Source organism: Phaethon lepturus, unplaced genomic scaffold (assembly GCF_000687285.1).
Source record: "Phaethon lepturus isolate BGI_N335 unplaced genomic scaffold, ASM68728v1 scaffold7004, whole genome shotgun sequence".
NCBI lineage: Eukaryota > Metazoa > Chordata > Aves > Phaethontiformes > Phaethontidae > Phaethon > Phaethon lepturus.
Window position 1 is genome coordinate 37,696 of NW_010535410.1, and position 5,601 is coordinate 43,296.

Sequence of the window (5,601 nt, forward strand, 5' to 3'; positions counted from 1 at the left end):
AACCGCTCCATGATCTTCCCCGGTACCAGGGTCAGGCCGACAGGCCTGTAGTTCCCAGGATCCTCCTTCCAGCCTTTCTTGTAGATGGGTGTCACATTGGCAAGCCTCCAGTCTTCTGGGACCTCCCCTGTTACCCAGGACTGCTGATAAATGATGGAGAGTGGCTTGGCAAGCTCCTCCACCAGCTCTCTCAGTACTCTCAGGTGGATCCCATCAAGCCCCATTGACTTGTGGGCATCCAGGTGGCTTAACAAGTCCTTAACTGTTTCCTGCTGGATTATGAGGAGTTTATTGTGCTCTCCATCCCTGTCTTCCAGCTCAAGGGGCTGAATACCCTGCAAATACCTGGTCTGGCTATTAAAGACTGAGGTAAAGATGACATTAAGTACATCAGCCTTCTCCTCATCCTTGGTGACAATGTTCCTGACTTGTGGGCATCCAGGTGGCTTAACAAGTCCTTAACTGTTTCCTGCTGGATTATGAGGAGTTTATTGTGCTCTCCATCCCTGTCTTCCAGCTCAAGGGGCTGAATACCCTGCAAATACCTGGTCTGGCTATTAAAGACTGAGGTAAAGATGACATTAAGTACATCAGCCTTCTCCTCATCCTTGGTGACAATGTTCCCCCTCCATATCCAGTAACGGATAGACATTCTCCTTGCCTCTCTTTTTGTTGTTAATGTATTTGTAAAAGCATTTTTTTGTTATCCTTTATGACCATGATCTAAACATATATAACATATTAACCAAATGCAACATGAAATTAAGCTTTTTATATAGTCTATCTACTCCAAATATGTAGAAGTGATGAAATACAGTCGAGAGCAGTCATCCCAACTTTCTTCTATTATTTATGAATTTATGTTCAATATCTATATTGAAGTATGCACAATTATTGTCTATATTAAAATTTCATTCTTGTGATCCATTTCTCTAGTAAAGAAGTTACAGGAATTAGGAGACACATAAGGTAAATACTTTAATTTGTAAAAGAACTTCCTAATGAAGTTTACACACATTGATAATGACACAGTAAAAACAGTCTCCTTATCTACACCATTCAAAATTTTGCTGACCTTTTTATAAAATGAAAGAAATTCCAAAAATGCTTTCTCAACAAGTCATTCACAAAAGAGTAAGAGACCCATCATTAAAAACAACTACTAAAAAGCAAAGTCATCATAAAAATCTTACTTATGGTGATTAAGTTTTGCAGAGAGTTATCCCATATACTCTAAGGATTGCCATTTGAGGACTGATAACTAACTGCTGATTTTATAAGCCATGTTAGTCTCAATTGTGCACAGCGTTTTGTTTTCATTTCAGTAGGATAATACCGAATATCTATACTGCTGAGATAGTGCTGCTGTGTGATTACTTCTGATAAATACAGAGGCATATATAAAACCTTTGCTACTGGAATTGCAAGACCAATGCATCCTACAACTAGAACTCAACATCTGGTTGTTAGCAGGAAGGGTAAGCTATACAGCCACAAATGTTTCATACTCACCTATATATTTAAGTAAAGCTGACTACTCTGCACTACTGAACTACATGACTATGAAAGTTTTCTCCCCAGCTACGTGAAGCTTCTAGTTCTGTCCATTTCCAGGCTTGAATCAGATTATGCCTCTTACTTCACCTCTTGCTGCACAATTTGTTAGCTAGAGAACTAAGATACCAGTTTCTCCTAGGTTCTTCCCTACCTCCTTCCAATACCAAGATCACTAGAAAGGAAAATCATGATGGTTTCTCAGAACAAGCACAAAGGTCTAGTATAGACTCTAAACCAAGTCAGTACAAGCTCATTCACAATAAAGCTACAAACCATGCTTTCTATGGAGTCCAAAGTAGCAGGCCTTCCACACATTATCTTGTTTGACCTGAACAGTAGAAGATGATACAAGCAGAACCAAATTGACACTTAAAGAACATAAATAAAAAGAGTAAGCTAATATGGTAATTTTCAGTGAGTGATAAGGTGTTCCTCAGCACTTTTTGAAGTCTATGAGATTTGACACGTCTCAGCATACTGCAAGATTACAAAAAAAAAAAAAAACCCCAAACCAAAAAACCCTCTACTTGGTCTTCATTCCTCATTACTGTTGTGCTGGATAGGAAGTTATAAACCTTTCAAACAGTTTACAATATAACACCTTATGATGCAAAAACTCTATGTTTAATTATGAAAAGCACATGTTGTGATTCTCCTTTATCTCTAACTGTTGTGACTAAGAGGATGCCAGAATAATCAGGCAAAGGGGTGGAACAGGGAAGGAAAGGGAGAACAATATATTTAGACTTTGATGTCTGAGCTGGTCAATCTAAGAAACAGAGTGGACCCACCACCTGGACGGGCCTGTTTCTCTTTCTAGACAAGACTACGAGAACCACTTGTGGACTTGCTCCATAACTGTCTGATGTCCCAGTTAAAGCAAGAAGCATGCACCCCTTTATGTCTTCTACAAGAGAACTTTTTAATCGATTTCTGTCACTTGCAAATATGACTAGTTAATTTTTTCTTTTAATGAATGACTACTTAACTGGATTATCTCAGTTATATTGCCTTCTGCTGTTAGAAGTGTCACAGCTCTATAGAGAGGTGGCATGAAACATCATCCATGTATTACAGATGGAGACACTGGAACCAAGGAAATCAGCAAGTTGGCCAGTGGAAGGTCTTCTGTTTCAGACAGGGAAATAAGGTTTCCCTAAAGATTTCCCTGGATAAAACATTAACCCCTTGGAAATCATTCTTACTTCACTAAAAAAAAAAAAAATCATTTTTTTGAAGGAACATTACATTGCAGCATTATATTTCAAGTAATTGTCATACCTTTGCCAATGACAAGGTTTTCCTACAGCAAAAATCACATCCCATTTCACAGAATACATAGCAACAGTATTTTATAACCAGTGATTATTTAAACTAAGTTAGAGACTATGAAAACAAGCAGAGCTGAGATTTTTTTGTTCTTTATACTTGACATGAAAGGCAATGTCTGTGACCTGTATACATTCATCAAAAGCAGACCCATACAGTTTTATCTGGTAGATGTTTTCCTAGGTAACTCTTATATTAATGGAAATTCCTTCATAAGCTGTTCTTGTTCTTAGCTACTCTTAACTACTAGAAAACATCTCCTACTACTTAACAGGAAGGGAGACTGAGTAACTTAAATACTTTAGTTCAATGTTTATTAGCCTCCAAATATGTAACCTACCTTCAATTTCTCCACACTATATAAACTCAGCTCCCCTGCTCTCTCCTCACAGATGATGTTTTCTTACTCACAGATTATCATCAGACGTCTTTCCTCTAGCATCTATCTGCTTCACATTTCCTCCTGTCCCTCTGATAATGCTACATTAAAAAGGCTAGCCTTTGTGCATACTGGTGGTTCCTACAAGTTTGGGTTTTTTTTTTTTTTATGATGCTTGTAAAGTTAAGAGACAAGTAGAAGACAGTATCAAAATACAAAGTTCTATTGTGGAAACCATAAGCACAAGAGAACAGCAATGCGGCCCAATTCAACTGTGCCTTTGGCTTAAAGGCCATTAAAGCCCAATTCATCTTACACAGCCACAGAACTGTATTGCTTCCCAGAGTAGAAATGAAATTTGGAAGTGATGAGTTTTAATTTTATGCCACAGGAACATACGCATACGTAGAAACGCAGACACACATCTCTATCTATACATCTCCACTGCTGAATCCATAGTCCAGGAATTATTGCAGACCTCTATGTTGTATCAGATGAACTACAAATCCCATAATTAAGTAACTACTGAAAACAAAAATCACTCATAGCAGTAAAAATTCTGAGGAAAAAAAAAGTCTTTATGATTAAGCCATTTTAATAATACTCTGCTGTGTCCTAATGTTATTCTTAAATGGTTAATGTAATTATCAACTGAAGATCATAAGAATTCAAGTGCATACTTAAAGTATTTGGCAGTAATTTTTCACTCATTTTGAACAGCTTCATTACTCTTGTATTTGCCACAAATTCTGTTGTAGTTTTTGTCTTTGTCTAAATTTTTAATATTAAAAAGTGCTATTTTCACACACTAATCACATTACAAAACATTTACCTTTGCATGTGATGATTTCCCAGGCTTCATCTCTGCCTGAAAGACAATTCCATTTATGAACTTTGAGTAAAATTACTTTTGAATTACACACATAATTACTGTTTGCCTTCAGTTATTTGAAAGAAAATTAAGAAGTGCTAACAGCCGATACCCCTAGAAGTTATATCTGCTTTACTGATGAAGCCATGCATGTCACCTTCATGCTCCTCCTATCAAGCTTTGCTGTTGTTTGAAACATCTGATAAAGTTGAAAACAACATCTTATAATGAAGTTCAAGAATCATATCAAAATGTCCTGGACTATACATAGAACACACAGTATAAAACATACATAGTGCATAACAACAGTTATGCTAGATTTGCATTGCCTCCTTAAAGCTAACTTTTAGTGTATTAGCAGCTAGGTAGTACTAAGAGCATTCAGGCATTTAACTACTGTTTTCTCATTAAAGAGGTTTTAAAAAAATAATTAGTTTTAACACTCACTGCAATCCTTGGGATTTCACGGTTTTAAAACCAATAAACAAAATGAGGTATTTCTTAAGAACACAGAGAAATATCTAAAGATAGCTGTTTCTTTCTACTGCACTGCCTTCCTTTACACTTCACCTCCTCCAGACACAGACAAGATTTACACAAGCTTTATATTTACTCATATTTATTCAAAAGACTTCTGTAAGCAGAAATACCAACTCCTCAACTGTAAAAAACTTAGTTTCAGCAGGGTGACTATCTGAACTAATCTGGAAGAAAATCTACAAGTTTAATAAGGGCTGGAAAAATACACCTTCTTAGTATTAAAATCTTACAGAGACACTCCTTGAAAAAAAAAGTTAAAACAGCAAACCAAGGAAAAAGCAGAGTAAGAAAAACTAAGTATCAGACACTTAAGGGCTCTGGCTTTTAAAATCAGTGAGCCACCTCTCCTCGTTATTTTAAACAGCAGACTGCCACAGCTCTGCATCAAGTGGTACATATTTATAATTGAAAGTTGTTTTCCCTTAACTCTTATTGTACTTCCCCTCCCAACCGACAAGTCTGAATGAACCTTACAGGCACGTCTCGAGCTATGAGAGTTCTGTGTAAGGAAACCAAACCAACAACAAACCAAGGGTAGTTATCATATTAAAGCCTTAGCTCTCTAGCAAGCACGGGCTCCTAAGGGATATTACTCTCCAAGACTGTTAAATTATTTCCATTTTTACTTAAGAGAAACAGCCTGCGCAGCCTTTCCGATATATTCACTTGGCACATTAAGCAACGTGAAAATTATCATCGTCTGCCCTATCTCCCGCAAACGTCCCCATGTGCGGGAACTGTTCCATATGGCAGCGGAGACCGACGAAACGCTAGCGCAAGGTCTTGCTGCGAAGACGCAAAAGCTCTCCCAGGGCCTCCCAGGAAGGTCCCTGAAGAAACTTTAACGGCGCTGGCAAGGCAGGAGTCCCTCTGGAGAGACGCCCCGAAAAGCAAGCATGGGAGCCACCCACGCCCCCGGGAGAGC

The 5,601-nt window shown here is 37.9% G+C and overlaps 1 protein-coding gene across 1 annotated transcript in view; it reads right to left on the minus strand.

The window, feature by feature from the left end:
* ABHD13 (abhydrolase domain containing 13) overlaps positions 1 to 4,130 on the minus strand; it is an 8,110-nt gene extending 3,980 nt beyond the window's left edge. Inside the window, exon 1 of the mRNA XM_010285800.1 lies at positions 4,098 to 4,130. The gene's annotated coding sequence lies outside the window, so the exon portion shown is untranslated. The remainder of the gene's footprint in view (positions 1 to 4,097) is intronic.
* Between the last annotated feature and the right edge of the window lie 1,471 nt (positions 4,131 to 5,601).